This window comes from Puma concolor, chromosome B4, assembly GCF_028749965.1.
Source record: "Puma concolor isolate L17-30 chromosome B4, mPumCon1.1.hap2, whole genome shotgun sequence".
Taxonomy (NCBI): Eukaryota; Metazoa; Chordata; class Mammalia; order Carnivora; family Felidae; genus Puma; species Puma concolor.
In genome coordinates this window covers 124,265,332-124,277,925 of record NC_141673.1, presented here as the reverse complement: position 1 = coordinate 124,277,925, position 12,594 = coordinate 124,265,332, and positions in this window count along the sequence as shown.

Genomic DNA, 12,594 nt, shown 5'->3' with positions numbered 1-12,594 from the left:
TGATCTCAAGATTTGTGGGTTCAAGCCCCACATCGGGCTCTGTGCTGACAGCTCAGAGTCTGGAGCCTGCCTCGGGTTCTGTGTCTCCCTCCCTCTTTCTCTCTCTCTCTCTGCCCCTCCCCCACTCGTGTTCTATCACTCTCCAAAATTAATAAACATTCAAAAAAGAGAGAGAGAAGGAAAGAAAGGTCGTCTACAGGGGGCACCTGGCTGTTGGTTGATCCTCAGACTTCAGCTCAGGTCGTGATCTCACAGTTCCAGAGTCCGAGCTCCCCGCTGTCAGCACAGAGCCAGCTTCAGATCTTCTCCGCAGCCCCCACCCCTCCCCCGCTCACACTCTGTCTCTCAAAAATGAATGAACATTTATTTTAAAAAACGAAAGAAAGAAACGTTCTCTACACTTCCGCTTCTTCAAGTCTCCATGACGGGCAATTACAGTTTTTGGAAACTTCAAAAATGTCTCAAGGAGAGAAAACCAGTGGCAATCCCTTAGAGTTTGCAAATCAAGGCCCGGTGGGAACCCCAACCCCCACCTCCTAATGGGCTGATTCTTTTCTGCGAATTGCTACCACTTTAAAGACACAGAAATATGCTCGGCCGCCCAGAGTAAATACACTTCACAAAGGCCAGCATCTCCTGATAAATGTTAATTGACCCCTTTGTAATGCGCATTACTCTTAAGAGCTGCAACAAACTTTACTGACACCGTTTGAACGTCTACCAGATACCGTCCTGACATTTTTCTTGGTGAACTTTACAACCACTTTGGGGTTGCAGAGTAACACTGGGCTATTTTCTTCCCCACATTTCTTTTTACAATTGCAACTTGGATTTCCTTCCAAAAGGATTCAACGCGGCGCGAACCTTGATAGAACGTGAAGCAACTTTCTCCTGCCGCAGTCTGACTGCAAGCCTAGGGGAGGGGGGTGCATAAATTATTTTAAATGCCACAGAACTTTGCATCTTATTTCCTTCTCCGATGCTTTAAATCTGCATCAAGATGCCTTGACGTGAGATCCTGAAGAAGCAGGGGCACACTCCCGGCAAAGAAATGGTGATTTTGAAAGGAACAATCCAAATGACAGCCCTGCCTTAGTTTAAAGCTAGGTTCTCTTTTCTGCTTATTATGGATCTTTGATAAGAAATACAATTGCTGAGAAGTCTGTTTTGCTTGCTGTTTGCTACGAGCATTGTGAAGCCCTTCCTGAATGTAACCCGCTGTATAGTAGAATGGGTTGTAAACCTTCCTAAATGTAGTCTGATAGGTAATGGAATGAGTGATTGTACATAAACTAACCGGCATTTCTCGCTTCTGTAAACCTGCTTGCTTAAGCACATTCCCCACCTACCCTACCCTCTTCCCCCTTTCCCCTTTTTTTCTTCCCGCCACAAGTAACGGACAAAGCCTTCCCGCCAAAGGACAGACAAAGGACGCCCAATCAGAGAACAACAAATGTCCTTACTTTAAAATCAACTAATCAGGCCCCTCATAATTTGAAACCTCCCCTGTGCTATTTGTCTCTGTCTATAAAAACGCTGTACCAACCCTGATCAAGGCCTCTTGCGTCACCGGCGACGAGTGCGCAGAGGACCAGGTTCGAACCTGCAATAAAGGACCCTTGCTGCTTGGCTTTGACTCACGACTCTGGTGGACTTTTGTGGGAGGTTTCGGAACTTCGGGCATTACAATTTTCAAAAAGTCAAAACATCCCTTTCGTCAAATGGTAACACTGGGAATTTAATTAGACGTCATTTTCTTGAGGAAATGTATGTTATTTGAACAGAACCAGATCTCAGCGGGTTAAACAGTAGTAAGGCAAAGAAGAGAGTGAAACAGCTGTTAGAACGGTGGGAAGGAGAGCGTGGCTATCGCAAGAGACTCCCCAGCGGACGATGCACGGTAAACTGGCAGAGAGTGTGCGTGCAGAGGGAGGGGAGCCGTGTAGATTTTCTATTGTTTTACTTTATGCCTCGATATGAAGCTTTATTGAGGTGCTGGGGTGGGAATTCACTGACTTCAGACGGATTGCTGCAGTCAGTTTGATTTCCTTGACATAAAACCACGACGGATAACTGACCTGGCAGTCACGGCCCAGAGACATGAAAACAGTCCCTGCTTGACATGGGAAGGAAGGTCCAGTGGTGACTGCTGCCTGCCCTTCTGATAAATGTCAAACCAGGATCCACATATCATCGCCGAGGAGCATCGGCTCCCGGGTTTACATATGTCAGTTTCCTGAGACAGGTCTTCTCTCTGTGCCAATACTAGGAGACAGCAGGCCCGCTGATACCTGTCCATGTAGCATTTAAGGGGACAAGCTCCGGGCGCCTGGGTGGCTCAGTCAGTTGAGCTTCTGACTTCAGCTCAGGTCATGATCTCAGGGTTCATGGGGTCAAGCCCCACATCGGGCTCTGTGCTGACAGATCAGAGCCTGGAGCCTGCTTCAGATGCTGTGTCTCCCTCGCTCTCCACCCCTCCCCCGCTCATGCTCTGCCTCTCTCTGTCTTTCAAAAATAAATAAATGTTAAAAAAAATTTTTTTTTTTTTTAAAGGGAGACAAGCCCTGTCACATCATGTGACTGACCTCTTCGGGCCCGGATTTCTTCATTTCTAAACGGGGAACTAAAATAGTACTGACTTCCTAAAATTATTGTGACAAATAAATGACCTAAAATAGTTTTGCTTTGTGTTCTGCTGTAACCCTCAACAAAACTTAGCTATCATTGTCGCCTGTGAAAGATGCATTGATTTTGGTTGCCAAAAAAAAAATGCTGTCTTAGTCCTTAAGAAGATAAATGTAAGATAAAAAAAAAAAAGTAGGGAGGAACAATTACCTGGAAAAAGAGACTGGGAAATAAGCCATTCAAACTAGAAATTGCTTGGGAGGAAAGTTATTTGCCTTCGACTCCTCTTCCTCCTCCGGAATGTCTCTCTTCCCCCACACTGTCCAGAGCAGTCTTGTCTTTCCCCTGTTCCAAGAGACTGATCGGAATGAAAAGGAAGGAGCTTTCAATCTGAGTGATGAGAAATAAAATATTAAATACCAAAATACAACGATGAGCCTGGTGGGAGAACATCTGGTCATAGAATTTTAAAAGTTACCTGCCTTTTAAAAAACGGATTCATTTGCTTATTTAATGATTGTACAGAAAAAAAATCAAGTAAGACTTCTGAGTGTTGTTCAAAAAACTATTTTTATGTGTTGTTTCTAATTTCTCTGTTTGCAAAGGGAGGCAAATACTCCCAACATATCTTAAAATAGTTTTAAATATAATTCATAATTATATTGAAAAATGTCTTAAGCTTGTGCAAACCTGCTTTATGCTGATAGACGAAGTCACAGCTTCCAGCCCCTGAACTGTTTCTATCCACAGAGCACTTCTGACATCAAATGTGTGGTGTTTGTTTTTTTTTTTCTTTTAATTCATAATAACCAATTCTCCGACTTTCTGGATACCAACCGGGTGTTCTACAATTCGATCAATCCTGACATTAACTACCCGGAGTTAATGCAGACCCCACTGGTTAAGGATTCAATCCCAGCTGACTGCTCCCACATCAGACACTAATAGAAAATCCTGGACCACCCAAACTTCTGACAGACCAACTATAAATCAGGGGTTCGTACGACACCCTCCTTGGATTTGACAGTTTGCTAGAGTGGTCACAGAAGTCAGGGAAAACAACACTACTTACTAGTACCAGCTTATCATGAAGGACACATCTCAGGACTAGCCAGTAGGAGAGATGCATAGAGAAGGTCTGGGGGCACAGAGCTTTCACGCCCTCTCTGGGTATACCACCCTCCCAAGCATTTTGAAGAGTTCACCAACCTGAAACCTCCAGGAGCCCCATTGTTTCTGAGTTTTCATGGAGATTCCATTACAATAGGCGTGATAGATTAAATCATTGGCCATTGGTGATTAACTCAATTTCCAGCCCCTCTTCCCCCGCTGGAGATCTGGGAATGAGGTTGAAAGTTCCAACCCTCTTATCCTGCCTTGGTCTTTCTGGTGACCAGCTCCCATCCTGAAGCTATCAAAGGGCCCACCAAGAGCCTCCTTCTTAGAACAAAAGACACCCCTATCATTCCTATCGCTCAGGAAATTCCAAAGGATTTAGAGGCTCTGTGCCAGGAAACAGGAATGAAGACCAAATATATGTTTCCTGTAGTTCTCCTCAGACCTTGTGAGTCAGAGACCTTTGCCAATCCTCTCTTCCCCCTTCTGGGACACGTGTCTCCTGCCTGGGATAATAAGAATGCCTCCGAACAAAGAGGCCCATTGCTCAGGAAGCAACTCAAAGCAGATGTCTCTTTGTAATGTGACCGTGGGCTCACCTGGGTATACCAAACAAAACACATTCATGAGCAGACCTCTGGTCTGTTGGAACTGGATTTGCATTTGCTGTGTATTTTATTTTGAGGATTTGCTCAATGAGCATTTACTGATGACCTTCCAAGAGCCATGTAATGTTTTGCGGGCTGAAAACGTAGCAATTTATTTGTTTCACAAATACTTACATACAGTTTTTCCTGTGCCAGGCACCCATCTAAGCACCTTACAAATACTAAATTATCGAATTATCTTATTTATCCCTCTTAGGCAGGCGCTCTTAATACCCTCATGTGCTACAGACTCAATGTTTATGTCTCCCCCAAATCAGGCTAGAACCTAAATCCCAAATGTGACGTGACGGTGGGGGTTTGGGGAGATGAAGCCCTCATGAATGGGATTAGCGCCCTTATAAAAGAGACCCCAAAGAGGTCCCCTGATCCTTCCACCTTCTACCACGTGAGGACAGAGCCAGAAAACAGTTGTCAACGAACCAGGAAGCAGGTTCTCACCAGACACCAAATCCGTGAGCCCCTTGATCATGACTTCTCAGCCTCCAGAACTGTGAGAAATAAATGTTTGTTCCTAAGTCACCCATCCACAGTAGTGTGTTATAGCCATTGGAACTACCGTTTGTTATAGCACTGGGAAAGGATTAAGATATCACGTTATAGAAAAAGAAATGGAGGAACTTAGTGGTTGAGCAATTGGTCGACAGCCACCCAGCAAGTGAGAGGCAGAGACCCAGCAAGTGAGAGGCAGAGACCAGACCTGGGGGCTGTGCTCTTGGCCACTACCCTGGGCTGCCTTTCAGATAAAACAGTGAAGAGAATGACAGATATCCCCTGCCCTTATGTATTTATATTCTAGCGGGGCAAGACAGACAATAAAACAATATCTAGATAATACCTAATGTAATGAGTTAGAAAATATAAGCAAGTGGAAAAGAACAACAGGGAGAGGAGATCACGAATGTCAGAGAAGTGGATTTCTCACTCTAAGGGGGTAATCCGGGAAGGTAACATCTGAGTCATGACCAGGGAGTATTTCAAAGGGAGCACCAAGCACAAAGGCCACATGGAGGAAACATTTCTGGAATGTTCAAGAAACAGCAAGCATGTCAGTGTGGCTTATGAAGAGTTACATTAGGCAGACAGTCACCGGAAGAGGTCAGAGAGAAAATGAGGCCAGTGTTATCCTGGGGGACAGGTGAAACCACTGAAGCGTACTGAGTGGTTGTGTAACGAGATCTAACCTCCAGCTGATAAAGATTACCTGGCTTCTGGGCGAGACCAGATGAGAGGTGGATGCCGTCATCCAGGGGAGAGGTAACGTGGCTTGGACTGGGATGGAGGTTCTCTATGATTAAAGGTTTGGGATGGGAGACATAATACCGTGAGGTTATGATAAAGGGCAGAACTCTATCACTCACATCTTCAAAGGGGAGAAGGCTGCAGGCAGGTCACACGGGGGCTGCAACCAGGGACAAGGGAACAGCTAGCTGGAGCTGTACAAAGAAGCTTATATGGGCCACGCAGGGTGGGGTTAGCTAGGTGTCCATGGGGACCTTTGTGGCTTGGCTAGTTTGAATAATTTTTCTGGTTCTGGGGGAGAGGGGCTGTTGCCAGTTGTCAGATACCTGGCCCTGAAACAATTAGGGTCGATGTGCAGTGGTCCCCAATGTGAAAGCCTTATAACAGAAGCGGCTGAGTCACGGACTTAATTGACTGCTTGAGAAAGGAAATGGACCAGCCTCTAGCCAGGGCCTCAAAAACGGGTCAGGTGCATTAAGAACGGGGTGGGAGGAACAATATTACAGCGAAGCAATGACGATGTGGAAAATTGGCCGGATGGTGGCCACATTTGAAGGGAGAGCCAAGAGGGCCTGCTAATGTGTTAGATATGGGATGTCAGAGACAGAGTCCCCTACAAGTCCAGGCTCGGAGGCTAAATCTGGAAGAGTGGACTGGCCATTAGCGAAGATGAGCAGGCTGAAAAATGAACAAGTTTGTAAGGGAGCATTAGAAGCGCAGTGTAGAACAGCTTGTGTTTGAAATGTCTTTTTTATTTTTATAACATGTCTAAGTGAAGATGTTGAACAGAAAATGGATTTATGGGTCTGAAGTTCAAAAGAGATGTCTGGAATAGAGACATAAATTTGGGAGTGTCTGACATAAATATTGTATTTAAGGCCATGGCACCAGTGAGATCATCCAAGAAGTGAATGTAGATAGAGAAAAAAAAATGTAGCTTAATGACTGGCTCATGGGACATTCCAACATGAAGAAGATCAGGAGCTGAGGAAGAACAAATAATGGACCAAAAGAAAGTGGAGTGGAGTGGAGCGGAGTGTCTTGGAAGGCCAGTGAACAAAGGATTTCAAGGAGATATAAATGTTCAAAATCATTGACCGTCAACTATGCATATCGAAATGACAATCAGATGCTATTTTGACTAGTAGACCAGGAAGAAGTTTAAAAATAGACACATCATGTTTTCAAAAATGCAGTGAAGTGGTTATGACTATTTAGACTATCATTGGGAAAATAACTGGGTTGAACTTCCTGGAAAGCAATGTAACATTACATGAAAGGAATTTCTACACAGTCTATATACTTAAATGCATCAATTCTTCTTCTAGGAATGCACCCTAAAGAAAAAAAAGCAGAAACTTAGGCAAAGTTTTATAGGCACAGATGTTCTCTGCAGGGTTATTTATATTAGCCAAAAAAAAAAAAAAAAAAACCTGGGGAAATATCACATTTGGGACAAGGTAAATTATCCAAAAAATTATGAGTCAGTGGACAATAGAGTGGACATTGTGGCCCAGGAAAATGATGATTCGAAAGTATATATTTTTTTTCAACGTTTATTTATTTTTGGGACAGAGAGAGACAGAGCATGAACGGGGGAGGGGCAGAGAGAGAGGGAGACACAGAATCGGAAACAGGCTCCAGGCTCTGAGCCATCAGCCCAGAGCCTGACGCGGGGCTCGAACTCACAGACCGCGAGATCGTGACCTGGCTGAAGTCGGACGCTTAACCGACTGCGCCACCCAGGTGCCCCTCAAAAGTATATTTAATGACATACCAAAGTCCTCATGATACTGCATTAATTGAGGAAATAAGATACTGTCCTTTTTTGTATTAATAGTAAAACTTGTAGTTATCATTTATTTGGTACCTACTTTGTGCAGAGCACTGTGCTAATAATTTATAGACATTGCTTCTAATCCAATAAAGTAGACATCATGAGAAAGCGAAGGCTCAAAAAGTTAATTTACTTGATGATATTATGTACATGTTCAAATATGCATGTATGCACACACACACCCTCTCACACACATTGACACAAACAAAAGGAAATCTGATGACTTATCTTACAATTTCTTACCCTCATCTAAGAAGCTTCAACTACCTAGTATGGAATATAGTGCAAATTTTTCAGTTATGAGTTCCTCTCACGGGAGGATACTAAGAATGACAACAAAACTTTAAGCACTGGTTTTCTCATTTATATAGAAGAATTTTCTCGTAATTTCATAATTCTATCTACTCATCTATAAAGGGAAGGATGACTTAGGAACGTCTCATACTTACTCCCTTGGCAGTTAAGTTGATCAATGGTAAACTAAAAGGATGAAGGAGTTAAACATTTTCAGAAAATGTATTTTGATGAAGACCAGGGTTAATCAACTAACACAACCTTCTTTTCCTTCACTCTGTAACTCATATTTTTCAAACAGATTCTTTAGGAGCTTTATTCCTTTACTTATCTCCCCACGTGAAGAAAATTGGTTCATTTACATTCTAATGTCTTCATTAATGTTGTTGATGGTGCATCTTCTATGTGCCAGGACTTACTAGCTCCTGGGATGGTTGGAAAAGACACTTGGGAAGACCAGATTAAAACCTAAGTCATACCCAGCAATTGCACTACTAGGTATTTATCCAAACGATACAAAAATGCTGATTCACAGGGGTCATGCACCCCAACGTTTACAGCAGCACTATCAACAATAGCCAAATTATGGAAAGAGCCTGAATATTCATCAACTAATGAATGGATAAAGAAGATGTGACACACACACACACACACACACACACACACACACACACACACAGGAATATTACTTGGCAATCAAAAAGAATGAAATCTCGCCATTTGCAACAACATGGATGCAACTAGAGTATATTATGCTAAGAGAAATAAGTCAGAGTAAGATTAATATCATATGATTTCACTCATATTTGGAATTTAAGAAACAAAACAGATGAACATAGAGGAAGGGAAGAAAAAGTAAGCTAAAAAGAGAGAGAGAGGGAGGCAGACCGTAAGAGACTCTTAAATCCAGAGAACAAACTGAGGGTTGCTGGAGGAGTGTTGGGTGGGGGCGTAGGCTAAATGGGTGATGGGCATTAAGGAGGGCATTTGTTGGGTGTTATATGTAAGTGATGAATCACTGAATTCTACTTCTGAAAATAAAATAAAGAAAGAAAGAAATCATAAAGCAAAATAAATAAAATAAAATAATAAAATAAAAACGTTTTAAAACAAGCGAAAAGGAAACAAACCAACCAACCATCCTAAGTCATAGCCCCAGTTCCAGATAAGCTAACTATCCCAGGCAAAAGGCAAACGTACCACGTGTGTATGAAATGCAATTATGACAAGGGCCATAAACAAAGGAGCACGTAACAACAACAATCAGAGCAATGTTTGAAGAGGAGGTAAGGAGGGATAACTTCACAGAGGAGATGGCATTGACTGTGTCCTGATGGTTATCAGCAAAGAACAGGAGAAAGTATTCCAGACAGAGAACAACAGAATATACAACAAAGCAGAATCATGAAGGCCACGGAGTGGGCAGGACATAGTAAGGAGTTAGTTCAGTGACTTGAAATATAGCCATACAAAACAGAGCTGAAATAACTGGTCGATGTAAGGTGATTAGCGACGCTAAAAATCATCTGATACCCGACACTCGGGAAATTACTACAAGTTTGACATGGGAAATATCATCCAAGTGCCATCTTACTTGAGTGCCTGTGACCCTAGTATATAGCAGGGAGCATCACATAGCAGTTTACTTAGTTATGTGGTCAGGAGCACGTGCTGCTTGGATCTCCCTCTTGCGAGCTCTGTGACCTTGGCCAAGATGCTTAAAATCTTTGTGCCCCAATTTCCTCACTTAGAAAATGAGGGCTAATAACAATAGTACACAATCTTATAATAGTGATGTAAGGATCAGATCTGAAATAGATATAAAGTGCTTAGAACAGTGCACTAAATGTTTGTACCCTCCCCAAATTCATATGTTGAAATCCTAACTAACCCCTTCACCCCGTGTGATATTATTAGGAGGTGAGGCCCTTGGGACATGGTAGGTCATGAGGGTGGAGTCCTCATGAATGGGATTAGTGCCCTTATGAGAAGGAGCCCAGAGAGTTCCCTCACTCCTTCCATTATGAGAGGTTACCCTTCTGAACCCATCCCCAGGCTGACCTAAATATGGACGTTTTCTAGTCATAAGCTCACAGCACCATTTCATCTCACTTGATAACGCTACTGCTGATTTCTTTAGATTGTTTGACAAGACAAATGCTCTGCCTCATAGTATGGTAACATGAGAGCCGCTGTGACCGTTCACCTTTTCACCTGTCACCTCCTCCCCATAATACACAAGTACATCCAATCACTAATAACAATCTCGTCACTTTACTGAGGGCATACTATGTGTCTATTCTTGAGTACACGCCGATCATAAAATGATCCCAAAACAGAACCTGCTCCTGCCCTACTCATGCTTACAGTCCAGAAGCAGGGAGCAGCTCTTAAATTATTAAACAAATTACCTCATACACAAATATATGAGCAAAACAGTGGTAAGAGCTATGAAGGAAAAGTATAAGGTTCTAACCAGTATTTAGTGGGATTACACCCTAATCTAGAAGTCACGAAGGAGGAGAGCCCCTAATGCTCCAAGAATTCTATCGGTGACTCTCAAACATTAAACATTAACACACTGATATCACCTTTTCTGTATCGGAAATGAATCAGTGCTCAATGACCTTGAAAAAGAATGAGATTATTGATTTCAGTCTGCGGTTCAAGCTACAGAGGAAGTCAACAAAGGAAGGAGTAAGTGTGCCTTTAATCTCTTCCACGGGCCTGGAAAATTTTGCCATATGGTGAAAAATCAGACTGGGAGTCCTTACTTCCAAATTTGAGGGTCTCCCAATTTAGAGAGTTTTAAGGTATCAGTAGCAGAAAGGTTTTTTGACACATTACCATGCAACCTTCCCAATAATTTGGACCATATAGTTGACCTTTCAAATATCTCAGTTGGAGGGGCGCCTGGGGGCTCAGTCAGTTAAGCGTCTGACTCTTGATTTCAGCTCAGGTCACAATCTCATGGTTCATGGGTTCGAGCCCCACGTCAGGCTGTGAGCTGTCAGCTCGGAGCCTAGAATCTGCTGCAGATTCTGTGTCTCACCTTCTCTCTGCCCCTCCCCTGCTCATGCTCTGTCTCTCTCTCTCCAAAAATATTTTAAAAAATTAAAAATATATATATATATATTATCTGAAACACACAGGAGGCAGAGTATACCGTGAGTGCTCCAGTCAGTGTGCCCAGGCCAGCGGCCTCAACCTGTTTTCCTTCACTGAGACTGGAGGTCAGTTTTGTGCCTCTTACCTGGTCACTTAAGCATATGGTGAACACTGCCTATGGCACTCCTGTCCTGGGGACTCACAGACCCCTCCAATCGCTGCTCTTCACAATCCAACCCATGCCAACCCTCTCCCCACGTGCTGGCCTCCTGATTGCCCCTCCCAGGGGCCCCACGCTCAGCTTCAGGTTCTCTGCGTTGCGCTTGCTCGCCCCTCTGCCTGAGGTTCTTCCTCTTCCTTCAGGCCGCTCTCCAGACCGGCCCTTATTCAGAACCACCTCCCGTCTCTCTCCAATCCCTCAACTTCCATTTTTCTTCATGGCGCCTTGCCCTCCCAAAGGAATGGAAGAGCCACGGGGGAGAGACTCATTTTTCTCTCTGCCCGGGGCAGAGTGGGTGTCCAGCAATCGTAGGGGTGTAATAATTGTTTGGTGAAGTAAATGAGGTGGATGAATGAATGAATGAGTGAATGAATGAATACATGAATGAATGAATAGACTGCTTAGTGTGGCTTAGCTTTCACTCAACAAGCTGTTGTCCGCCATTTAGAAATCAGCACTGGCTCTGATAGAAGGATACATGGCATGCCCCCTGGTCAGAGGCCATAAGTAGAGGCTGTTCAAGGGAACGCTAGGGTGAAGGGAGGGACAGTTCTGTGGACCATGACTTCATAGCCCTCAGTGTCCCTCATGATGGTCTTTTCCCTGGCCATGGGTCAAGTGAGATTTGGCCAGGCCGTTAATGGCCCCCAGATGGGTGTACTTGGGGATGGTCAGGTTTTTTTCCTGGACGTAGCATGCAGTCACTTACCCTGGACTTCCTGAGTCTAATAAGCTCCAAATGTCCCACTCTCTTACCCGCTTTCCTGGTGAGGGAAATCTCGTTCTAGATCGGTGAAAAGCTTTCCTAATGTTTCTGGCCTAGATTCTTTGGTTATCTACAATCAGGAACTTTGTCGTTTTATATCACTGTGAGAATCATCTAAATGCCCTTGAGCGCTTAGGCTTCTGGAAGACAAAAGTCAAAAGGGAAGTATTTCACTTCTTCATCTGATTTTTCTCCTCTGCCTCATCCATGACGAGAGGCCGTGAACGTAGACCAGCATGCCACTGAGCAGGAAGCAAAGAGTCAGTCCAGCAAGGACAAAAAATAGTAGACAAATTAATAAAAGATACACACAGTCCTAGTTTGGTTAGATGATCACCTTTATCCTAATAAGGTATCACCAGAAAGAAATTACTTTGTGCATGGCCCTGAGTTTCCAGAGAAAGGAAGGAATGAACCTCTTTTAACCAAGTAACTGTGTGAACACTAAGTTTATCACATATCACAGACTTGTGGTTCCGTACAACTAATTCTTTTTTTTTTTTTTTCCTAATAAAAACATGTCCCTGGAGTTCTACACCTCTGTGGAAAATTTGCCCCGACACGGGGCGCCTGGGTGGCTCAGTCGGTTGGGCGGCTGACTTCAGCTCAGGTCACGATCTCACGGTCCTCCGTGAGTTCGAGCCCCGCGTCGGGCTCTGGGCTGATGGCTCAGAGCCTGGAGCCTGCTTCCGATTCTGTGCCTCCCTCTCTCTCTGCCTCT